This window comes from Tupaia chinensis, unplaced genomic scaffold, assembly GCF_000334495.1.
Source record: "Tupaia chinensis unplaced genomic scaffold, TupChi_1.0 Scaffold000316_1, whole genome shotgun sequence".
NCBI lineage: Eukaryota > Metazoa > Chordata > Mammalia > Scandentia > Tupaiidae > Tupaia > Tupaia belangeri.
This window is the reverse complement of record NW_006159809.1, coordinates 1,028,929-1,056,127: the sequence shown is the minus strand read 5'-3', so window position 1 is coordinate 1,056,127 and position 27,199 is coordinate 1,028,929. Positions and strand designations below refer to the sequence as shown.

General features: G+C 35.6%; 1 protein-coding gene across 2 annotated transcripts in view; it reads right to left on the bottom strand.

The window, feature by feature from the left end:
• The window catches only part of LRRTM4 (leucine rich repeat transmembrane neuronal 4), an 847,085-nt gene that overhangs the window by 336,749 nt on the left and 483,137 nt on the right, over positions 1–27,199 (bottom strand). Inside the window, exon 1 of one of the 2 annotated variants that reach the window (XR_003549825.1) lies at positions 13,906–14,118. The exons of the other annotated variant lie outside the window; for it this stretch is intronic. The gene's annotated coding sequence lies outside the window, so the exon portion shown is untranslated. Of the gene's footprint in view, positions 1–13,905; positions 14,119–27,199 lie in introns of those variants that run through there. 2 annotated transcript variants of the gene reach the window in all.

The following is a 27,199-nucleotide window of genomic DNA, read 5'->3' as shown; positions in this document are numbered from 1 at the left end:
ATCCATTTTGGGATGAGGGTAATGGCGGCTTCATAGATTGAATTTGGAAGGGTTCTTTCTTTTTGGATCTCTAGAAACTGTGTGAGTGTGATGGGGGTTACCTTTTCTTTAAAAGTTTTTTAAAATTCAGCAGTGAAGCCATCAAGACTTGGACTTTTCTTTTTTGGGAGGTTATTTATTACTGATTCAATTTTATTGCTTGTTATAGGTCTGTTCAGGCTTTCGATGGTCTCTTGAATCAATCTTGGTAGATTGTACATCTCCAGGAATTTGTCCATCTCGTCCAGATATTCTTGTTTCTTGGTGTATAGTTGCTCATAGTATCCTCTAATAACTTTTTGAATTTCTGTTACATCTGTTGTAATGGTGACTGATTCATTGAAAATTTGATGTATCTGGTTCCTTTCTCTCTTCTTCTTAATTTGTCTAGCTAATGGTGTGTCAGTCTTGTTTATCTTTTCAAAGAACCAGCTTTTGCTCTCATTTATTTTCTGTGTAATTTGCTTATTTTTTATTACACTTATTTCTGCTCAAATCTTTATTATTTCTTTTCTCCTGGCAATTTTTGGATTTTTTGTTGTTGTTTTTCCAATTCCCTGAGACATGATGTTAGGTTGTCCTTTTATCACCTTTCAATCTTTTTCTTGTGCACACTCATTGCTATGAACTTCCCTCTTATGATTGCATTTGTTGTGTCCCATAGATTATGGAAAATTGTGTACTCATTATCATTTGTTTCCATGAATATTTTGATTTCAGTCTTAATCTCTTCAATCATCATGAAGTCATTCAGAAGTAGGTTATTTAGTTTCCATGTTTTTACATATTTTCGAGGGTTTTTCCTGAGTTTAATATGAGGTTTAAGAGGTTTAATGCCATCATAGCTGGAGAAGATGCTGGATATAGTTTCTATGACTTTGAATCTGTAAAGGCTGGTTTTGTGTCCTATCATATGTTCAATCTTCAAAAAAGTACCATGCAGGACTGAGAAAAATATAAATTTTGTGGTTTTTTTTTTTTTTTTGTGGAAAGTTCTATAGATGTCTATCAAGTCTATCTAATTTATGGTATCATTTAGGTCCTGGATCTCTTTACTTATTCTTTGTCTCATTGACCTGTCTGAATGAGATAATGGGGTGTTGAGATCTCCAAAAATTTTTGTGTTGCAGTCATTTTAGATTTCACAGTCTTTCCTTTACATATTTGGGTGCTTCTGAGTTTGGTGCATAGATATTTATAAGCGTTGTATCTTTTTGATGAATTAGCCTTTTTATTACTATATAATACCCTTCTTTGTCTCTTCTTAGGGTTTTTGTCTTAAAGTCTATTTTGTTGAAATCAGTATGCTCTTTTCTCATTTCCATTTTCATGAATTGCCTTTTTCTAGCCCTTCATTTTTAGTCTATGTATGGATTATTTAGTTTTTTTTACTTGATGAGCAGTTATTGTTAGTGTCTTTCAAGAAACTAAACATTTTTCTTGAATTAAAACTTGATAGGTTCAATCACATGTTACTTAGCTTGCAAAGTGAACATTCCAATGTGTACATTTTTCACTAGTTCAGTTAACAATACTATAAAGTTTTCTTCAATAAATAACCCATTTATTTGTCTCCTAAATGATTTGCCTCTCTGTTTTGCTCCTTAATGTCCTTCCTCATACTCTACTCCTTCACTCTCCCTCTTCCCACACTATATCTGGTATTTATAAGGAAAAAAAAAAAGGAAAACATAAGATCCTATTAAAAACAGAACAAAACAAAACAAAACTTTATGGGTTCTGGGATCTAGCAGGTGGTGTGGTGGTTAAGGGTGCTGAACTCCCACGTGGCTGACCACGATTGGAGCCCCAAACCTGGCAGCTTGCTTTTTGACTTTCCCTTCCCCATCCCACTCACTCTGTCTCTCACTCTGTCCTTCTCTGGTAAAATTAAAATAAATGAATAAATAAAATAAAATAAAGTTGGGACCAGCAGTTGGCATAAGCTATGTAGCCCATCGTGGTTAGAGTCCTGGACCTGGTGACTTAAACTCATGCCGGGCGTGTGTGTGTGCGAGGCTAAGATTCAGATAGGAGAATGGAGGAGAAGGGATTATGGCATGGCCATCACCTCCAGAGGGGTGATTTCTCGCTTTCTGTCTCTCTGTCTCTCTCTGTCTTTCTGGTGAGTATACACGCCCTATAGCAAAAACCTCTCAAAAAATAAAATAAAGTTAAATAAAATCATTCTTAAAAAAATAAAATCTTTATGTGCTGTTGGAAGCCTTTGATTAGTTTCAACAGCATTTGCCAGGTTTTTAGCTTATTTTATAAAAGGACATTATTTTCAAAGTTTCTGTCTTTTTCACTGACGTCATTCTATATAGACTATTTTAAAGATAATGTGCACATGACTAAACTACATATTAAAATTATCTAATATTTTATGCCTAGTCATGGTGGTGTAGGCAGTAGGATGCACTGCACAATATTGGAGCCATGTGGGGAACCTGGGTTCAAATCAGGAGTACGTGAGTATACTGCTGGGTAAGCTTGTGACTCTGGCTGGCTGGGAGGCTGAGGGAAAATCATGGAGTGCTGGAACTCTGTCAAGGGTACCTGTCTCTCTGTCCTAAAGTAAGTTAATCAAATCAATACTTTTTCAAAGCATATTCAATTTCTGTTATGCAGAAAAAGCTAATATGCTATTCATCACTAATAATTTGGCAAGTGGTGTTTACTCATTTTTTGTTTATCTTTCTACATTTTCTATAAAGTAATATACCATCTTTATAGAATATCAGTTAATATTTTAGAATTTCAGTTAAAATAAATTTTTAATAGCAGTTTTAAAATGCAGTACCTGTATTTATTAAAAATTTTAGATTTATAATCCTAACTAATCCTCAGGATTACTTTCTTGGCATACCTAATATTTTCTTTTTCTTCTTTTGTTGTTGTTTGTTTGTTTGTTTTTAAGTTTAGGGTACATATATTCATGAGAGAAAGACAGACGGAGACAGAGAAAGTGAGAAATAACCCCCTAGGGGGAATGGCCACACTGTATTCCTTCTCCTCTATTCTCCTCTCGGAATTTTGAGCATTACACACGTGCCCAGTGTGATTTTTAAGCCACCGAGTACAGGACTCAAACCATGGGCAGCCATATGGGAATCCACTGCTTTAACCACCACACCATGCACAACCCCTTATTCTCATTTTATACACCAGAGATTATATATATTTTTAGGAATAGTGAACATAGAAAAGAATATGTCATAAAAACATTGAGAGTCACACCTTCAAAGCCAAAAACAAACCACCAAAAGTTTACAAAGATGTAAAGATGACACATAACTTCCTACTGTCAACTTTCAAATCTATATAGTAATTACATAACTTGATTTGATTTTTTTTTTTTTTTTTTTTGCTATAGGGCATGTGCACTCACCAGAAAGACAGAGAGAGACAGAGAGACAGAAAGCAAGAAATCACCCCCCACCCCCAGAGGGATGGCCATGCCACAATCCCTTCTCCTCCATTCTCCTCTCAGGATCTTGGGCACACACACACACATGCCTGATGTGAGTTTAAGCCACCGGGCCAGGGACTTGAACCACGGTCAACCACATGGGAGTCCAGCGACAAAGCCATTATGCTAACTGCTGGTCCCAATCTGATTTGTTTTTTAGGAAAAAATACTCCAATAGCAAAAATTACTCTTGTCTAAACTGGTATTGATATACTTACACATTGTTATGGTTTTCCAAAGACCTAAAAATGCTCATTAAATTTTCAATGTGAATGATTTTACTTCAATAACAGTTAAAAATTTATGAAGGATACAAAGATATTTCTCTAGTATTTCAAATACACATTCAGCCATTATAGCAAAAGTCTCAATATTGAAATGTAATGGCCTTTTCTAAACTGGAATATGTCTTCTGAATTCTCCTTCAGGCAAGAAAAACTAACAATATGAAATCAATAATAACTATGTTCTGTAGTTGCAAGAAAAGAAAAGCAGAGACTTATTTCTGTTAAATAAGCTAAACCTGAGTACGACTCTGTTAGAAATATGAGTCTAACTAAAGCTATAGTCTAGTTCATAGTTCTAGCTATATAAGAACTATTTTACATGTAAAAAAAAAGTATAATTGATTGTTTCATTGTGTTTAACCAAATATGTTTGTATCCTTTACAACTTAAGTTATAAACTTTTACAAACAGGAAAATTCAAGAATAATATGTGATATCCTTGTTGATAAAGAAGTATCACATAGGCTATAAATCTAACTTCCTTATTCATGACCAGCAGGCATGTGTGTTTGCCTGAGAGAAGTAGAGAGACAGAGAGTCGGAGAAGGACCAAGCATGCATCAATGGAACATGGTCCTGCAGTAATTTTTTTTCTTCCATTTCTCCATCTTCTTGGGGTTTGAGGCATGCACACATACCCAGGTATGTATCAAGCAGCCATGGGATTCAAACTGTGGTCAGCCATGTGGGACCTAGCTCCTTTAACCACTTGGCCACAGGGCAGGCCCCAAATCCATTTGTCAAGGGAAGTTGCCACCGACACCATTGTCCATGCAGCATCAGGCTAGTTGGTGTTGAAACTTTTTGACTTGTTAGCACTCATTTCAGTTTATATCCCTTAACAATACAATTGTTTTCTCTTCTTCCTACCACTCAAAAATCCTCGCTTGTTTTTGACTGATAGAGAAATATGCATTATTAACAACGTATTTATATATACATTAAAATAAAATCTCTCGGGAACCAGCAGTTAGCGTAATGGCTATGTCGCTGGACTCCCACGTAGTCGACCGCGGTTCACATCCCGGACCCGGTGGCTTAAAACTCATGCCGGGCGCGTGTGCATGTGTGCCCAAGATCCCGAGAGGAGAATGGAGGAGAAGGGACTGCGGCGTGACCATCCCCCCTGGGGGGTGATTTCTCGCTTTCTGTCTCTATGTCTCTCTCTGTCTGCCTGGTGAGTGCACGCGCCCTACAGTGAAAATCTCTCCAAAAAAAAAAATAAATAAAAAAATAAAATCTCTCTGAAAGACTCAGACTTGTAAAAGTTTTTAAACATTCCAATCTTTGCATTCCAGGCTGTCGATTTAAAAATACCACACTGGCAACTAATAACTCCTGTCAACAGCATAACAATGGAAAAACTAATAAATGAACTAATTACAGTGCCAGCTATATTTAAAAATTATAGGTGAACCGCTTCTAAGTGGGTGGTCATTAGCTACATACCTAACCAATTCATGTTGCCATAGTTCTAAACTAATTATTAACAAGTTTTTCATCATAATTGAGGCATTATTACTGTGGGATATAATTTTCATTTTTTGGGGAGAAGTTTTTACTATAGGGCGCGTGCACTCACGAGAAAGACAGAGACAGAGAGACAGAAAGTGAGAAATCACCCCCCATGGGGGATGGCCATGCCTCAATCCCTTCTCCTCCACTCTCCTCTCGGGATCTTGGGCACATATGTACATATGCCTGGCGTGATTTTAAGCCACCCAATCCAGAACTCAAACCACCATCGACTACATGGGAGTCCAGCGACACAGCCATTGCACCAACTGCTGGTCCCAGAATTAATCTAGTTTTAAAATAACTATATTTATGTGTTTTAATCATCTTTTTATATACCACAGAATATAATAGATTACACATATTCTGTTTAAATTTATTTCATAAATATAAAGTAATAAAGTTATAGTAAATGAAAAATTTAAATGTGAATTTAACATGAAAATATAGTAAAAAATAAATTTATTATTAAAAGTTTCGACAATACAGAAAAGTAGCAGTGTTATGTTTAGCCACACCCATAGATCCTTGCCTCCTGAGTGTGATGCTCAGACCAGAGCCGCATTGTCATCACTGGCCGATTATTAGACATGAAGATGATCAGTCTAGATCCTAGATCAGAATTTTACCTGTTACAGATAGAATATGAGACCTAAAAGTAAACAAAGTCATGTAACATTCACTTAATGGTACTCTTCTAATTATTATATATCTGCTTTCTTTTTTTCAGGATTTGCCATAGGGCATGTGTGTTCCCTGGAGACAGAGAGGGAGACAATGAGAGAAAATGAGAAATCACCCTTCCTCAGAGGGGACGGCCATGCTTCAATCCTCTCCCTCCCATTCTCCTTTCATGATTTTGGGCACACACGCACATGCATCCAGTGTGAATTTCAAGCCACCAGGTCTGGAACTCGAACTGCCTTCAGCCATGTGGGAGTCCAGCACCTTAACCACTATACCACCTCCTGCCCCCTCCTTTCTATGTTTAAATACCTCCTATAAATATGTTTCTAATGTGATGTTTCATAAATCACTAGCACTTTTTACTGTATTTAAAGTAAATTCATAACATATTTGTCTTTTTATATCTAAAAATTTCCATTATTGAATTTTAAATTTGGATTATTTTGTCACTGATATCCATACACACTGTAAAAGATGAGTATGATGAATGAATGTATATTAAAAGATGGATTCTATTTTCATCATATAAAGGAAAAATTACTTTTGTATAGAAAATATTTTTCTGCAAAAATCTCTCCTTTTCTTTTTATAAAAATTAAACATTTACCATGTAGACTAAATGCGTGCCCCTCTGAAACTAATTTTTTTCTAGAACTGTAGTGAACCTTTCTGATTTGTATACTACTATCTTTTACAGTTTAAAATATTTTATTCAATATATATGATTTTACCATTCATTTATAAGAAATTCATTCTAAATTATCTCTACACCATTTTTCTTATGGATATTTTATCATTATGCACATTTTTACTCTCCTTCTGCATTTGGAGAACCTTTACAAGTCTGCCCTTTATATCAAGATTCAATATTACACAGGGTATTTTAAATTTCATTTTCTTCCATCCAAATTTAACAGGTATTTTAACTGCTTTCACATTTCTTTCTCTTTTTTTTTTCCTTTTTTTTTAAATTTTCTTCTTTTTTATTTATGTTTTTTTTACATTTTTAAATTTTTTATATTATATTTGATCACACAGATCTTTACAGTGTTTAACATTTACTCTCTCCTTTAAAATTATTTCTTGTCTTATCTTATACCTTATAGCTGTTTTCAGACATAAAGATGCAATCCTAACAAACCTTTGCTAACAATATGAGTGTGTGGTTATGACCTGTCTCCTTAAGCTTGGCTAATATGCAGCTTCATTTTTAGAGTTGAAAAGTATATTTTTGTTCCAGTCACTTAAATAGGACCCGCAGCTGAAATAAGCTACCATTTAGGAATTTCCCCCTACAGCTTGGAATGATTAAGAACTAAATATTTGCAAGACTAAATATTTGCCATGCCCCCCCAATTGCTTGTTATTAAGCCTATGCCACTTCACTTCTTGTGACTGAATTCCCAATTTTCATAACCTGCATTTGTCCTACCCAGTTTTATTCATGTATATTTAACTGGCTGGATATATTTTATCCACTGTGAATTCTAGTCTTCAGTTGGAAGTAAAAAGAAAAGTGTCTATTTGGAAGAGAGGGAAGGAGAGTTTTGCTTTTTTTTTCTCAGTTTTTCAGCTTATTTTGGAAAACATATTTTTTTTTTTTTTTTTTTATAAGAGGTTTTTGCTATAGGGTGTGTGTGCTCACCAGACAGAGAGACAGAAAGCAAGAAACCACCCCCCAGGGGGGATGGCCACGCCACAATCCCTTATCCTCCATTCTCCTCTCGGGATCTTGTGCACGCACGCACATGCACCCAGTGTGAGTTTTAAGCCACAGGGTACGGGATGAGAACCACGGTCGACTACGTGGGAGTCCAGCAACATAGCCATTACTCTAACTACTGGTCCTAGGAGAGAGGTTTTATTAACAAGCTCAAATATTAGATTGATGGCAGGTCAATTGTTACAAATCTGAACTTCCTAAGCTAAGAGGTGAATAAGCTCAGAATAGACTTTCCTATAATTTCCTTTTTTTTGCTTGGTGGGGGTGGGGGGGTGGGGGGTGGTTTTAGCTATAGGGTGCATGTGCGTGTCAGAAAGACAGAAGAGAGACAGAGAGACAGAAAGCGAGAAGTCAACCCCCAGGACGGATGGCTATGCTGCAATCCCTTCTCCTCGTCAGGATCTTGGCACGCATGCACACATGCCCAGTGTGAGTTTAAGCGACTGAGTCCAGGACTCGAACTGTGGTCAACTACATGGGAGTCCAGCAACATAGCCATTCCACTATCTGCTGGTCTCGTTTCCTGTAATTTCCAATTGGCATTACTAAGGTGTAGCAGAATTTGAGTTATACTAATGAATTCCATTAAATTATGATTTAGGAGGAAACCAGATACACTGGAGAGGTTTTTACCACTTTCAGAAACATAAGGGGGGGGGGTTAAGCAGGTGGTGTAATGGTTACATTGCTGAACTTCCACGTAATTGACTGCAGTTGAGTCCTGGACGGCAGCTTAAAACTCACACGGGGCGCATGTGCACGTAAGCTGAAGAACCCAAAAGGAGAATGGAGGAGAAGGGATGATGGCATGGCCATCCCAAGTGAGGAGTGATTTCTTACTTTCTGTCTCTCTGGCTCCCTCTGTCTCTCTGGTGAGCACATGCACCAGATAGCAAAAATCTCCTTTAGAAATTTTGATTTCTGTACTTTAGTACATATTTCAGTGCAGATATAGGTAACATCATATCTAGACTAGTGATGAATTCAACCAGAAAATATCTTTCAGTCATAGATCAATATTTTTTTATGATTTATTTTTTGAGATTTTTGAAAATTATTTTATTTTATACATTCAATCACTGTATATCACTGTAGCTTGTAAAATGAGTTTACCTGACATGAATATACTCCACACCAGTACAGCTGAAGGTATCACACATGCTACCATCAATAGACTATCCTCTGTATCTGAGTCTTTCAAATGTCTTGCTCCTCTATTCTTCTCCTTGAGTTTGTTCTAGAGCATGTGCACTCATGAGACAGAGAAAGGGAGAGAGAGACAGAGAGAGAGAGACAGAGAGAGAGAGAGGCATCAGATCCAGGACTTGAACTGTAGTTGGCCATATGGAAGCCTAGTGCCTTAGCCACCATGTCACCTGCCGGCCTCCAGATCAATATTCTTATACCAAAATTTAAAAATTGATTTTACTAATGTCAGTCTTATATAATATATAGCAGGTGAGATACTTCTGCTTATTATTACCTTTGAAGTTAAAACAGATTGACATAGAATATAGATAGTACATCCTTCCAAAATACCCACAAATTTACTTTTGAAGGAATAGTTTTTGTTTAAAATAGGGAAAATTTCTTTTGGTATTTCCTCAATTTGTAAAATTTAGGCTTAATTACAAGTTACCTTGCATTCTACAAAATGTCAGTTTCTTTACTTTCTCAGGAAAATAAATTTAATTTTTTAAATTTTTTTTATCCTAAATAGAGCTGTGGGTTTATATTCATGCTATATTTCACAAAAACTTGTGACATGTATCACAATTATTAAGAGGGAACAGCATAGTGATGACAACACTAGTACTTATTAAGTCTTTATAAACTTAGTGTAGAAATAAGGTCTTCATTGTTCTCTCGTACACACATATAGTACCTAAATGTAGTACAGTAATAAAAATCCAAATTTAAAATTAATTTTTAATTTTGTTTCAAAGGCATAATGAAGAGTTCAGTTGATTTCTTGTAGAGACATTTTCAAGTCAGATGCACACTCCTTTCCAAGAATTATTTCCCTTTATTTGAGTCGTTTTTTCCAGCTCTAGGTTGAGCAGTGAGGTTTTTGACATTTACATAAAGCAAAAAGGCATTTCGTTCTCTCAAAGCCATTTTTCGAAGAGAAAGTTGTTGCAGCTAGGGAAAACATTAATTAGAAGCACATCTAACATAAATGGCTTGTCACCAAGTTACAATACTTAGCAAAACTTACACTGTCCTTGGAAGATAGAAAAATTCCTTCAGCGCTTTGGGTTTAACTTGAGAAGTTAACTACTCTAATTTGTAGCAATACATATTATGCACAGGCTGCAGTGTATTTGCATATTTTAAATACTTTAAAGAATATTTCACCAAATGAATCCCTAATGGAGTGTAATTTAGTTCACAAGTTGAAAAATGGGATAACAGTTTCAGCCCCCGTCACTCTTTACATTCTTGAAGTAGAGTGGCGCATAAAACAAGCAGTGCATATAAAACGGATATTACAGTAACAACTGTCATGATAATGAGAATGATACACTGTACTGTTTTTGCTTATTTATCGCAAATGAGCATGAACTGCTCCTGTTACTTTGGGGAATTGTATTAATTCTTTTTGCTACATTGAAATGAAGCATGGGTAATGTCCTTGAATGTGTGTCTAAATGACCCTAAAATGTGACATTAATAGAAATGATAGGATAAAAGCCATGCAAATGAACTTCATGTTTATTTCCTCCATAGTCTTTAGTTTTAAGTTGTATGATTTGAGATAACTTTTCATTGTCCAAATTACCCGTGAATGCCACTTTATTTGAAAAGTAGTCTCTAGAAAACAGATACCGTTTCCTTGCTACTAGCTCTATGCTAGATTTGTAAGTAACAAAACTGTATCCTTCATCAAAAAGCATTTTTTCTCTCTCTCCCTTGATTTAACAATAATCAGGTTTAAAAAAAATGCAGCAATTTTAAAACAGGCACTGAACGATTGCAATCCACGCTCTTCACCAAAAAATTATTGGTTGAGCTGTTCCTAGATGGTATGAACGGAAAAATTGGTTTCCTTGTGCATTAGTATGTAAATAGAGTATTTTAGCATGTGAGAAATGATGTAGAAATAGAAGAGAGATAACTCTATATTGATTTATGGACTTGATATAAGCACTTCTACTCATGTAGCATGTCCCCTCATCATTTGTAACAGAAGCATCAGTAAATTAAACTGCAGGTTTTACTGACTTTTATGTATGTCAAATGACTATAATCAGTCTGAAGATGTGAGATGAGGAAAGTTGATCATATAGCATGGCTAGCACCAACTTCTCACTCCCATTCTAGGAGCCTGGTAAGTTTTAGTACATCTCAAGAGAGATTGAAGATAAGACATACCAGAGATTTATTCCAGTTCTTCCAGGAAACTTGGGAGTTAGGTCAGAAACTCTGAAAAATTCTGGTATGAATTGAACAGATCTCTCTTGAGACATTTACAACTCTGCTGGAATTGCTTGTGGCAAACCCAACTGTCTGGGGTTAAACAAAATGCTTTTGAGTGGCATTTCCCAGTTATGGTCCAGTGACATGAGAACCTGCTGAGAGGCTATGTCGCTGGACTCCCACGTAGTCTGCCGCGGTTCGTGTCCTGGACCCAGTGGATTAACCTCATGCCGGGTGCGTGTGCGTGCGTGCCCAAGATCCCGAGAGGAGAATGGAGGAGAAGGGATTGCGGCGTGACCATCCCCCCTGAGGGTGATTTCTCGCTTTCTGTCTCTATGTCTCTCTCTGTCTGTCTGGCGAGCGCACGCACCCTACAGTGAAAATCTTTCAAAAAAAAAAAAAAAACCTGCTGAGACAACTCGAATGCGCAAGATCCACAAGGATGACTAACAGCATAACAGCATAAGCATGACTCCTGTGAAATTAGAGGGACTGGAAGTAACCAGCTCTAAGGTCTGGCATATATTTTGGGGGAATGTGACCCCCCAAAAATAAAAACAAAAATCTCTTGGTCTGGAATGTATGCAGCAGCCTCTAAAAACAATGCAGAGACTAAGATCGTAGGAGGTTGGATTTTGATGAGTGAGAAAGTTATTTGAAAAAACTTCATAATCTTTAGTATATATCAAATACATAAATCTCCATAACACTCTGTAACAAAGAGAGCTATGTATTTTTAAGTGAAGAAAAAGACACACAAAAAACATGTGATCTTTTTTCTGTTTTCACCAAGAGGTTTTCTAATCTCAGGTGCCCAATATGTCTAGGCAGTTAACTTCAGACTTCATTTCTAGTTGTTGAGCTATGCCTTCCACTGCAAGCAGACTTTTCTGTGTGATGTTATGTTTATACTTTTTTGCTTTAAGGCAATAACCAACATTGCCATTAACTCTTTTTTATATACCCCTATAAGCCATCTGAGATTTCTATAAGGAATCTGCCATCTTGAATCTCTGTATCTGCCACAGACTAATTCAATAGGGACTAGATTCTAAGTGCTAGTTTCCCATTACCATTTTCTTTTCATATCTAGTTTCTTCTAAACAATAACAAAGAAACATTTAAGAAAAGAAACTCTTCTGATTCACACGCATCCACAGTCTGGTGCACGGTTTTGTAAATGACAGAGGAATTTGTAGCAAAACAATGGCAAAGTAACAATGCTGCCTGAGCTGACCTTGTTCTTCATTTATTATAAACTATATATATTTTTCAAATCAATATTTTATTAACTTAGCTGCAAGTCAGAAAGTCTTTTGTATGGATGAGCTATCATGATTTATGATAGAACAATTGCCATTATGTTGGGGAGATCCTTATCTTTAGGGACATTGGCCAAAATCTGATCATCTGATACATATGTAATTCAGTGAAAACCTGCACAACAAGCAAAAGACCTTGGCAAACATGTGCAGACCTCTGTTAAAATCGCCTTCTCATTAAGGAGACACTTGTAAATACTGTCTTAGTCCATTTGAATTGCTATAACAAAACATAAACTAAGTATTTTATAATCAGCAAAAATGCACCTATAACAGTTTTGGAGGCTGGAAAGTCCAAGGTCAAGGACTTGACCTGGTAGGTTCAGTGTCTGATGGTAGGTTCAGTGTCTGATGAAGGCCTTTTCTTCAGGTTCTTAAGTGACATCTCTTGGCTTTGCCCTCGCACAGAACAATTTTATGAAGATAATATTTCCTTTTATTAGGACTCAGGCCTCATGACCTACAAATGACCTGTACAAACATTTTAATTTTTTTTTTTCAGGGACTTAAATCACAGCACTAGAATCTTAACTGCTATGCTAGCCTTGCAAGGAGATTGGCAAACTATGGCCTCTAGGCCAAAGACAAACAGTGCCTCTTTTTGAAAGTGCAGTTTTATTGAATCAGGTTCTACTGATTTGTGTAGTTGTCTACAACATACAAGCTAAAATATTAGTATGTGCTCCTTTACATGAAAGGTATTCTGATTTCTGGTCTTGCTGTGCCATGAAATTTGATGATCAATTAAAAGTTAGGCAAGTACTATATATTCAGAGATAAAATGATAAAATAATGACATTTTTTATTTCTATTCCTATTTTTTCTTTCTAATTTTGAGTATGTTCTGTTTTGGGGGGCTGTTCACATATAATTCTATAATGGAGGCACATTTTCAATTTAAACTATGCATTTTAAAACTAAAATACATTTTCAAATGTACTTTTAAGAATTATATTACTTTACTCTCTCTTCCAATAAAATTTCTCAAGAGTTATATTCACTCTGTCTAATTGTCCTTCTCTCTAAATCCATTCCTGTCAGGATTTTATCCCCGAAGGACTTTCAACTTACTCTCATGGAGGTCTTTAATGACCCCACATTTCTAAATTCATTTATCTTTTTTAAAATTTATATATTTTTATTATTATTCATACATTAAATCGCTATGCATCACTTAGACTGTGAAGAGACTTTACCTAGCATGATAGACACCTCAGTCCAGCCCAGCTGAGACCACCATACACATCCTCCTCAACAGGTAATATACATTTCTAAATTCAATATCCACTTCTTACTTTGTCTTTTACTAGGCCTAACAGCAGCATTTGAAAGGACTGATTATTTGCTTCTCTTTGTAATCCTTTCTACATGGCTTTTTGAATTCCATCCATATCTGGTTTCTACCTAAATAATTAACTGCTTGTTTTCAATTTCCTTTACCTTTTTCTTCTTTTCCTGACCTCCTGTTAATTGTCAGTTGCTTTCAGATTGTGCCCTCGATCACCTTCCTCACTGCGGTCACTCCCTTATGTACATCCTGTCTCTGGCTTAAGGCTCTTTTGTGAGGTAACAGCTCTACACCATGTCCTTATGTCATTCCGGAACACCATGATGACGTGTACATATGGCATCTCCATACAGCAGTTCAACAAGTACCTCAAATCTGGCCTGTCCACAATGAACCTCCTGGTCACTGTTCTACCCTAAATTGACTCTTCTAGCATCCAGTCCCTCTCAGCTAATGGATTTGCTATGTTTCCCATGGTTTAAGCTAAAAACTTTACATTCTTTTTTTTTTTACATTCTTGACTTTTTCTGTCACAGGTCACTTTAACAAATAATAGCAGCTCCACCTTCAATTTACGTCCGGAACTTAAGCTTCATTTCTTTACAACCAACCCAATTAATACCCAGGTCTGAGCCATCACATACCCTCAAGGTTTTTCTAGTACTTGTAAGGCTTCTCTGACCCACTCCTTGTGAAGTCTCCTCTTCTGCTACGTTGCTCCCATCTTACTCCACTCCTCCCCACTGCAGAACTCCACAAAGTTGAACTTGGCAAATTTTTAGTTACAGGGAGCGTGTTCCAGCCTCAGGACTTTCGTGTTTGCTCCTCTCTCTGCCCACAACCTCACTTCCCAGTGAATCTCGCATCTCTGACTGCGTACTTGGCTACTCCTCCAATTCTTTTGTTTGAATTGAAACTTCTCAATTACGTACTGCTCACAAAACTGACCTTCCTTCCCCTGACATACTTTATTATTCATTGTGTGTTATCTTCCAGTCTATGTAATTTGCTTTTACTTATTTATTTATTTTTGAGAGATTTTTTGCTATAGGGTACGTGCACTAACCGGAGAGACAGAGAGAGACAGAAAGACAGAAAGCGAGAAATCATCCCCCAATGACCATGTCACAACTCCTTGTCCTCCATTCATTCTCCTCGGGATTTTAGACACACATATGTGTGGCTGTGTGAGTTTTAAGCTGCCAGGTCTGGAAATCAAATCGTAACCAGCTAGGTGGGAGTCCAGCAATGTATAACCGTCATGCCATCTGCTGGTCCCTATAATTTGCTTTTTGATTATGTTTATTTTTTATTACTTGTCTCTCCCATAAGAGGAAAGTCCCACTCAAAAAAATGTGCTCTTTTTGCTCACTGATGTATTTCTAGCACCTAAGTTAACAACTAACAGCAATCAAGAGAGATTAACACGTACGTGTATGAACATGAAGGCAAGTAAGTCTAGGCGCTGCTCACATCAGGCTTTCATTACTTTCATGAGTTGTAGTGTAGACAAGTGACTTTCTTACCAACAAATGGCAGGTATATTTTAAAATCTGGATTCTATATATTTTCCTGAAATCTTAAATTTCAGTAGCAGTTTATCAGTTTGAAAACATTCTGGATAGTTTTTTGAAAATGTTCTATTCTAGGCCTAAATTTCTGATAATGCTACACTCCAAAAAACTGTTCAACTTCCCTGCCATGGGCAATTGCTGGGTCCACTGAATAGCTTCCAGACCAATCAGACTCTCCCAGGAAGTAACACCCCAATGTGACAGTCACAGAATCCATTAGGGAATTTATAAAGATATATTTAGTCAGCTTTTTAGTAAGTTTTAAATAATCAAATAGATGAGAACTATTAATCATACTCCATAGCAATGAGATTATTGCTTCACAGTCTATGTATTCTTTGAAAGATTTACAGCTAACGATCTTAGTTACACAAATGTTTTACCTTTGTCTTTTATGTTTCTTTTATTTACTCCTTCCTGTCTTTCAAAAAAATAAGTACTCCCAAAAGAATATTTCATCACTTGAAGTCTTTTATTCATCTACTTTTTTGTCATAATTTCCTCATTTCTTCATGCTTCATGAAAATTCCAGGAACGTTGATTTGCCCTTTCAGATTTTGACCCTGAGACACAGTTCATTCTTGTTTTCCCCAGTGGTTTATTCTCATTCAAAATAACTTTGACTATTCTAATTTTTAATACCTATCCATGACTACTCTGAGATCACTTGCTAAGAGGTATCCCCAAATTCAAAAACCTTATATACATTCATATATATAATTGCAATTTTCTGTCCTCTCAATTATGAGTTATAGGACAAGTATTTGCTTAATTTGTTTTTCCTTTTCTCTAGATCCCCAGTTAGCCACCCCAGAGGGCAAAGCATCTGATCAAGCAGAAACCATGGCATGGATTAAAATAAGTAGTCTCAAGGACTGCTTGTATGTCTTAAAGTTCCAGATTTTAAGAGATTCTGAAGTTAGGCAACAGAGGGACCAACGTAACATAACATGTCATATAATTGTCACAATTTTTAGCCAGTAGAAAAATCTACATTTCAGGCAAGCTGGTTGTGTGTTGGTTAAGGGGACTAGATCCCACATGGCGACTTCCCAGTTCCAGTCCCAGAGCCAACAACTTGAAAAACACATTCGGTGCTTATGCCTAGGTGCCCAAAATCCCAAGTAGAGGATGGAAATCTGCTCTGAGGGCTGCTTTCACTCTCTCTCTCGCTCACTTTCATTCCCCACCCCACACATCTGCAACCCAGGGAGTGCACATGACCCCAGGGAGTGTGCATGTTCTATAATGAGTAGAAAAAAAAAGTCTACATCTCACCAACCATTGATTTTAACAGTGAAACTAGTAAGCTAACAACTAGACCATACCAGCAAGAGAGGTTTGACCTGGCAGGTATTAGACAGTGAAAACAACCTAAGGTCTTCTCCTCTTTCTACTTTATAATGAACATTTAGTAAAGAAAAAGACTCTAATACTAATTTTATCACTCTATAAAGAATGTTAATTGTTCCTCAGTAGCTGCTTTCTTTTTCTTTTTCATAGTAATAGAAATTTCCAGGTTTTAACTGGACCCAAGATTATTACTAGTAGTATTTTTAGTAAATAATATGACTAAGATTTCACCAGTAGCAAGTGAACGTATCTTGAGGGTTCTTCCAATGAATATTTCTTAAAAGTATATGGACTTTTATTTTGGCTTGTCTTGAACTAGTTCTATATTTTGGCAACTGTACTATGAGATAAGTTGACTGGATACTAGCAACTGCCTTGAACCCCAAAGATGGAGTCCATGACTTAGGATTGAAGGGTGGTGAGTTGAAATTGACATCAGCTGATCTAATCATAAAATAGTTACAATAGTACCTACTACTTCATAATACAGTACTGCCGTGAGAAATCACTTAGATACTATATGTAAGTTTTTATTATAGGTGAGAACATGTATTAAGTACTAAAATTTTATATTATGGGCATACATTCATATATATAATTGCAGTTTTCTGTCTTCTCGATTATGAGTTATAGGACAAGTACTGGACAATTAATGTAGGCTAGAGTTTCATAGTTAAGAGTGATAGTAATAATTTTATATATAGCTATAAGCAATACATTTTAAATACCAAAATATTGATCACAAAAGCCAAAGTTGTTATCATTCCTACAAGAACAATTTAATAAAGTAGAAATGAATACCTATAAGCAACTAAAGGTTACCTAATTTTAGCAGGATTAAAGAAGAAAAATCTTTTTTGTGTTACTGGAAAATAAATCGTGGATTCTCAGGAAAGTCATCATAACATATTTTTTCTATTCAAAATGTGTCATGACATTTTTGATGATCAAACATTTTTATTTTTATGGATTAGATATGCTAAATTTTAGAATTTCAGTTATAGCTAGGGTTATGAAGAAATATTCTATGGGACTATATTTCTTTAATACTACAACCTTTTTTTTTTTTTTTTTTTTTTTGCTAGAGGGTCCATGTGCTTATCAGAGAGTTAAAGAGAGAGGAAGAGAGACCATTACCCTCCATGGGTAATGGTCATGCTGCAATTCCTTTTCTTCCATTTCTCACTTCTGTTGGGATTTTGGGCACACACCAAAATGCACAATATTTTGAAGCCCCTGACTCAAATCACATAGTCACTCATGAGAGATCTGGCTCCCTTAACCAGATCACAGAGTAGGTCCCGCTGTACTGCATTTGAGTTTGCACACACATACACACACACACACACACACACACACACACAGAAACACATAGAATTACTAAATCATTTAAACATTTTCCTGTGACACATTAAAATGTTTTCATAGACTTTTATTTTATTTACTTTTGTACATTACCTACAAGTGTGATGTACTAACAATAGTTTGTAAACCATTGTTTGAAGAGTAGAAAGAAAAAGCATCTTTTCTAGCTTTATTTTTTACCTGCTTTAAAAAATATTATTTGTGTATTTTTGGAGTCTATTGAGTCTGACACTAACTCTGCAAGTAAAAGATAAATTAACTTAGACTAAAAATTATTAAACATTAATGTAATATCCTATTCTCTTTGAAATTCAGAAATGTGTATTAAGAAAGAACAGTAGTATGGCTTTGTATTCTAGGGGATAACTAATTACCAATATGCCATTTATTCGTTTTCAGCAAATAGCATATGAAACACAATTCCTTTAATTTTTAGCAAGAAAAAATATGTTCAAATAAACAGAGCAATCAAACCATTTTCTATTTTAAAGTGATATATTCTCTTTGTCTATGTTCAGCATTTTGTACATCATCTAATGATTTTCTGCTGGTTTAAAAATGACTTCTTATCACAAACTGATTAGCCAATGTAAAATATATGAGACTAAAACAGTTTCTAAATATTCCAGTTCCTAAATCTTATAAAGATTTCCTGTTTGCATGAAGGTTTTCATCCTCACTAAACTTACGGCAATAATGAGGATCCAAAAGGAACAAACTATTTTGTGCTATTGTTATTACACTATCAGTCAATTTATGAGAAGGGGAGAAAGCCTATGGGTTAAATTCAGGTTCAAAAAATGTTCTGTAAAAAACTGCCTCATCATATTGATTACATAATTTAGAATTGCATTGCTCTGAAACTGGACTGTAGAAACTGTTAATACCGAATGGAAATACTCATGGGGCATCGTAATGTGCTCAGTGCTGTTCTATACACCTTTTCTATAAAAATTCAGTTAATCATCACGGCCATTGATGAAGTAGATATTATTATTTATGTGTCCATTTTAGAGGTGAGAAAAATGACAAAGGGAATGACAATGGGCCCAAGATCTAACATCACAGAATCAGTGGAGCCGGGAGACAAGCTCAGGCTGCCTTTCCCCCAAGTATGTTTGTCACCAGCGTACTTCATTGCCTCTTTAATGTTGCTCTGATTTTTAAAACATCTTTCATGTATGTTTCCTCTTAAGAACTTAAAGTTAGAGGCCACATATAATTTTTAAATTCACTTGGCATAAAACTTAAACTCAAGCACAGTGAATAAGTATCACAATTCAATATTAGAGGATAGATTTCTGTTTCTAGAAGTAATATTATCTAAATAACCTGAAGAAACAACTGACAAAACACATCTACATATGCAGGGTTAAATATAAATATTAAACCTTTTACATTTTGTAATCGAGCTCCCAATATAATACTCGAAATATCAGAGTCAAAAAGGAAGACAGAATTAGAAATCTGAATGACGAGAGTAAAACTAAAGCAACCAGTTTTAGTTGCAAATTGTACAAGATAAGAGGCTTGTTTGTTAGGCATCTTGGGTATTACCATTATTATTATTATTATTATTATTATTGGAGAGATTTTTGCTATTGGGAGTGTATGCTCAACAGAAACAAAGAGAGAAACAGACAGAAAGCAAGAAATCACCCCCCAGGGGTGATGACCATGCCACAATCCCTTCTCCTTCATTCTCCTCTTGAGATCTTGAGCACCCACGCACACATGCCTGGCATGACCCCCCTACTATGTCCAGTACTTGAACTGCGGTTGACTATATAGGAGTCCTGCAACATAGCCATTACACCAACTGCTGGTCCCAGCAGCTTGGATATTAATAATGCCTTGGTACACAGAAAATGAGCGTATAACATCAAGAAGGTGGACACATACACTCACATTAAACTCCTAAAGGCATACATCTTAAGCAAATTGGTGGACTAGAAAAGTTCTTTCTACCGGCAAAGGCAAAATCATAAGCAAATCTTTTTATTTTGGACTAGAATCTGGTAGGGAAAAAAAAATCATTCTCATAAAAACCCACAATCACAGCCTGCTCTCAGTGGTTAAGAACTTCATTTTACAATTTCTGCATGTTCCAGGAAGAAGTGCCAGTCAATAAATTTACTTAAAATTTTTTCCCTGGTTGATTGTAACCTGGAATGCCTGACTGAACTGAGCTCAAATGTACTCTTCAGGTATAGCCATTCAACAGATTCTCATAGAAGTATCGAAACTTAAAACTTGAGTTAGTAGAGCTGGAAGGAGGCATGATGGTTAAGGTGCTAGATTCCAACATAACCAACCAGAGTTTGAATACCAAACCTGGTAGCTTACTTTCTCACTTTTCCTCTCTCTCTGATAAAAATAATAATAAAAACAACAAACAAAAATTAAAAACAATCCTTAAAGTAACATAATAAAACTTGAGAAAATTGAGTTCACTATTTACAATTATCAAATACACACCAAAAATCCCATAATAAGTAAGAAATATCAGGCACAATAAGAAACAGAACTCAAACTCAACAGCATAGGATAAATACAATAAAAATGATCAGATAAAGAACATAAAATGTTTACAGAAAAAAATTTAAAACAATAGAAACCTATATCTAACTGAAAGACAATGGCCAGATAAAATACATCTACAAAAGGATATAATTATTTGTTTAAAGATTTTTATTACTTTTTAAAAGATTTAATTGTATTTATTTATCTTTATTTTGAGAAGAGAGAGACAGAGAGAGCAAGAGACAGTGAGTGAAAGAAAGTGAGAAAGCAAGCCGCCAGGTCTGGGACTCAAACTGCAATTGGTCATGTGAGATTCTAGCATTTTAACCACCACACTATCTGCTGACCTCTTATTTTATTTCTTCATGAGAAAGTAAGTGAGAGAACATGTGCATGAGGGGAAAAAAAAAATGAAACTATATAATTCTCCAAAGAATCTTGTTCAAAAATAGAAAACTGCTGACCTCTTATTTTATTTCTTCATGAGAAAGTAAGTGAGAGAACATGTGCATGAGGGGAAAAAAAATGAAACTATAAAATTCTCCAAACAATCTTGTTCATCAATAGAAAAGGCTACAGGGGCCGGGTAGTGGTAAAGCAGTAATACAAAAGAACCCCATGGCTATGGTTCTGGGCACCCTGGGGCCCACCTGAGCACACCTGGCAGGTGCCCATGATCTGGGTCTGCTGACATGGGCTCAATTGTGACATAAGACCCCGTTAAGAGTGCTTGGCTCTCTCCTTTTTTTCATCTTTCTCTTATGTAAGAAGTATATAAATAAACTTAAAAAGAAAAAAGTTGGAGATATCACATTCTGACCAAAAATCTTTGGCAACAGAGGCAAATTAAAACCACAATGAATTATCAAAAGAAAATTAAAATATAAGTTCTCAGCAGAGTACTTATGATTATTGCAAAAGAGAAAAATTAAAGATTAAAAGGCTACAAAACTATATCTGTAAGACATTTAAAACTTAATTGGAGAGTATTATGAACTACACTGGGAAAATAAATTTAGACTCAGATAACAGAAACTTTTACATTTAAAAAAATTATTCGCACTCAAAAATAAGATAAAACCACCCAAAAATCTAAAATTTGGTTCTAGACCGAAAACTTGATTCTCAAATATATGTAGAAGAAAGGGTCATAAGCAGCCAAGTTGAATTTAAAGACTAGCTTGGAAGGATTGCCCAATCAGTTATTATTATGATAGTATGACAACAAAGGGGTGGTTCTGATACAGTGATAAACAAATAGGTCAAAGATAAAGTTCAGAAAAAAAATTAAAAAATAAATGAGAACTTAACAGGTAATATACATGGCAGTGAAGATCACTTAAGCCAAAATGGGCTGTTCAGAAATGCTGCCTAAATAAAGGCTATTCCCATGGGAATATATAGAATTAGATATCTACCTCCTACCAGAAATCAAAATTTATAGTTGCAGTTAAGACCAAAAATGCTGGCAAAGCTAAGGTGAAAGGGAACCCTCCTACACTGTTGGTGGGAATATAAATTAGTATAGCCATTGTGAAGAATGATATGGAAATTTCTCAAAGATCTACAAATAGAACTCCCATACATCCTAGTAAAACCACTCCTGGGTATTTACCCAAAGGGAAGAAATACACTCAGACAGAAAGACACTTCCACAAAGTACTTATTGGAGCATTAGTCACAATTACTAAGACATAGCATCAGCCTAATGCCCAAGAACAGATGACTGGATTGAAAACATGTGGCACTTATACACTATGGAGTACTACTCAGCCATAAAGAAAGAAAAAAAGAAAGAGATCCTGTCACTTGATACAAAGTGGAGACATACTGCTAGGCAAAACAAGCGAGACTATGAAAAACAGATTTTGTATGTCCCTGTTCAGTATATACTAAATGTCTGCACTTTACAGTAGAAACTGAAAGATTGGAAGATATAATAACAGAAACAGCAAGTGTTGATCCTAGAGACTATTGAGGAGAGGGTAGATAGTTGGGGGTGAAGGAAAGGCCCTCCCCAAAGAAAAACACTTAACAGACACAACAATGGAAAGTTATTGGGCATGAGATTATCTTTGACTTGCTTGATATGTGATGCATTTATACTTTGAGAACCATATGATATGCTGTAAAGACATACGATGATTAAATGTAAATACAAAAAGTCTTCAAAATGGGCAGAAATAAATATAAGAGCATATTCATGAGATGCCTTTAAAAGGAAACTTTAATAAGACATAAAACTGTAAAAGATTGATAAAATCATTCATGTTTCAGTTATACACTTCTATGACTCAAATGGTTCTACTTAAAAATGAGAAAATGAGTCTGGCCCTATCACTGAGTGGCTAAGGGAGCTGGATCCCATGTGACTGAGCATGATTAGAATCCTGACCTGGGCAGCTTCAAAAACACACTGGGTACAGATGTGTGTATGCCCCAAATCCTGACCAGGATGAATGAATGAAAAAGATTGTGCCTTTGCTATACTACACTGGGATGCTTTCTCTCTTGCTGTCAAATGTACATGCCCTCGGGCAATACAAAAAAACAATTTGAAGAGATAAAAATTAAAATAATTGACTAATAAATATAATGTCTGTAGCATACTACCATGAACAATTTTTCTGAACATATCAAGACTTCTTATAAATCAATAAATTAATGGGAGACGATCAAAAGACATGAAGAGGCAAATCATATAAGGAAAACTGTAAAAGCCTATAAAAAGGGGAACAGTATTAAATTCCACTAAAAAATTGGAAATAAACATAAAAATCTTGATGAGATACCATTTCACACCTACTAGGTTGGTAATAATATAAAAATCTAATAATGTTGGATAATGGCAAATAGATGGAATAATGAAAATTCATACATTCTTAAAGTAATTTAAATTGATTAAAAACTCTTAGGGAACAATTTGGCACTCTCTAGTAAATATGTAAACTCCTAGATGTAACCTAGAGAAACTTTTGCTCAGAGGACCAATACCAGAATATTCATAACAGTATTAGTTCTCATACCAAAATAAATTCCAAATAGTATTGGTTTTTATGTACAAAATACTATTCTTCTATGTTTTCATGACAGACTGTTGTATGGCACTGAAAAAGAGTGAACTACACTTATACCTGTTAAAATAAAGGAACTTCTCAAATATATTGTTATATAATGTGATTTATGTATTCTATTTTCATTTATATATATAATAAAATTTGTCTATTAATATTGTATATGGATATATATACACTATATATTTAACACACAATGTGTGTATATACACACACACACGCACACACACATATACAGAACATTAATAATCAACTAAAATTTCCAAAATAATTATTCTTAGAGTAAAGACAATGCAATACAATTGGGAGAAGTTATTCAGGAGACTACAGCAGAGTTTATAGTACTTTATTTTAGTAGGTATGTATTGGGCACATGAATGATGCTACTTATTATTTTATCTGTGAGAAATAATTTATAATAAATATTAAGAAATAGGATGATCAGGCCAACATGTACAAATGTCTGCTTAATCAAGAAGTGGGAGAGACCAATTGCTGGGGTTGATTCTGATGATTAGCTGAGAGTGGTCAAATCTGGATACCAGTTTTCAAAGTATTTGAAAAAAATGAAATCAACTCTAACATGACACTGAGCATAATTTTTAAAGTTAAATAAAATATATTGTCCACTGTCATTAATGTTTTTTTTAAAACAATATAGAGTACCACAGTGCAAATGTTTAACATCCTGAAATCTATAACAAGCTCTTTTATGAATAATATAATTATTTTATAATTCTTGGATAATTATTTTCTACAAATTATTCTTTTCTTTTTCTAAGCTTCTGATTGATTTTTATCTTCTGGTGTCCTTTTGGTCCATTGACTAACATGCAATGAATTTCTGTCATTTCTGCATCATTTACACATTAACCTCCTTGTCAGCTTCATCCCACTATTTTGACACATTTGCATTAATAATGTTGGCTGTGATAGAAAGGAAGTATATCCATCACTTTTTCAAGAAGTAATGACATTTTTGGTTGAGACATTTATTTTATACCATTAAGCTCATCATCAGCTCATACTCAATAATGCCTTGACATACTTCTCTAAAAATTAGACTTCATGCTGGATATCTTCCAATTCTCAGCAACGAATACAGTAAAATTTTCATACACTATAATGTGAAATACACAGCAGCACTGATGATGCGTTCTTAATGCAAAAGCACTATAATGAGTTGAATCAAATCTTTAGCTCTACTACTATTCAGGAAATAGCAGAGGGCGAAAATCAAAGTGTGCCTCACCATAAGGTAGCTATCAGACAGGCCCAGAATGTCAAACAGTCTATAGGACACACAACTTGACTTTTTCAACAAATAATTACTGCAAAAAAATAAAAGGTGAGTATCTTCAAAACCTCGTTATAGTTGTATTAATCAAATGCAGTGGGAACCATGTTTGAATTAATTTAAAGGAAATGATGGGGAAAATGGAGATGATCAAGAAAAGGAGAACATGGACTAGGTATGAGAGGATATCTTTTCTGATATTGTCATTAAGAGATCATATCTTTTGAAAATTACTTTATTGATTTTATTCTCTTTATTTTAATTTGACTAGAGAGGGACAGAATGGGAGAAAGAGAGAGAGAGGGAGAGAAAATGAGAAAGAAAGACACCCTGTCTGGGACCTGAACTGTGGTCTGCCATGTGGAAGTCCAGCACCCTTAACCACCACACTATCTGCAAATCCCAAGAAATCATAACTTAAAAATATTCAAAATTTCTACTAAATTAGGTCTGAGTTCTTTAGTTAATACTATCATCCATAAACTTTATTATGCAATTGCAAATATTTTAAAAAAATACTATTTTGCATCGCTTAAGATATAGCACAGGACTATGTGCATAGAAGACACATATTTTTAAACACATAAATGGGCAAAAACTGACTTTTGGTACATAAAGTATTTGCTTTTTTCAAAGGTAGGAACATATAGTTTTTTTTTTGTTTTGTTTTGTTTTAGAAGTTTTCGCTATAGGGCGCGTGCGCTCGCCAGACAGACAGAGAGAGACATAGAGACAGAAAGCGAGAAATCACCCCCCAGGGGGGATGGTCACGCTGCAATCCCTTATTCTCCATTCTCCTCTTGGGATCTTGGGCACGCACGCACACGCACCCAGCGTGAGATTTAAGCCACCGAGTCCGAGACGCGAACCGCAGTCGACTAAGTGGGAGTCCAGCGACATAGCCATTACGCTAACTGCTGGTTCCCAGGTACATATAGTTTTCTAGATTTCTGTATATATTTTGATAAGCAATAGCTTTAAGTATCATCCTTCCCATAGTCCCATTCCCACCTGCTCATCACACTTATCCAGTGAAACTTTAAGGATAAAGATATTTTTTATCCAATTTTTTTCTGGTTATTAATTTACTGTCCTGCTGTCCCTGACTCGTCTTTAATTTAGAATTTCTTTTTTAAATGTGATTCTGCAACCTGCATTTCTCATCCTGCATTTCTCATGTTCCATTAGTCCATTGGTGTTATCCATTGTGCCAGTGGCAGGGATTAAGTGGGGATTGCAGCACAAGGAAAGGGACTTTCTGCTTTTCAATTACTGTCTGTGTTGTTCCAGCAGCAGGTAACAACTGACTGCAGCTTCTTTCTGCACTTAAACCCCAGGTCTGCAAGGTCTTCTTGGCAATTAGAGTGCCAGCCACACTGCAAGCTCCCATCTCCTAGTTATGCACCCCCTGCAGGTCCAGGTACCCGCCAGCCCTGCTCTTTCCTCCCAAGCCCAAGCGTCTCTTACTTGTGTATGTGACCTGCTTCCACACTGAGGCACTATACCAGTGAATAGGCAGCTTGCTGCTCCTAGATTTAGGCAATTCTATTCCCATTTCTTTCACACACCCATAGGTGACCGAAGCTTCCTGCAGGGAAGAATTCCTGCGTTACCTTGGAGTTCATTTCCTGCTCTTTCAAACTTCCAGCATCAGACTCAACAGATTCCCTATGTTTAAAACAAATTGTTTTTCTCACTGCAGTGGGTGAAACAAATTCCAACATGAGGATCTTAGCACATGTTTATTCTTTAATTTTATGAAATTATTTTTCCATGTGATCAAGAGAATACAATACCAGCAGGGGGTAGGTAGCACATACGATGAACCCTGAACCAAGAAATTTTCTGCAAACTTTTAAGTGCAGGAAAGACACAAGAGTGGGTTTATGCCAGTAAGAAACTCTGGAATTCTTGCCTGCCTCAGGAAACTGCATACCAAAGGAAACACTTTCTTCTGGGATCACAGCAATAGAAGTAATAGGGATCAATAATCAGTGGCTGGTGGGAGAAATCAGTTGTTGTGTAGCTTTGTAAAGTTTATGATCATAGTCCGACGTTCGTTTCTCTATGCCTATAGCTACTTTTATATGATAGAGAGGGAGTAACTGTGACAGAAATTATGTGGCATTAATAGCCTGAAACTTTGGCTATCTGAGACTTTAATAAAAAGTCTACAAAAATGGTAGACAGTTGGATTGAAGCCCAAATATGAGGCCATCTGAATTGAACAAAGTTTAACCCCAGTATTAATTCCAAATGG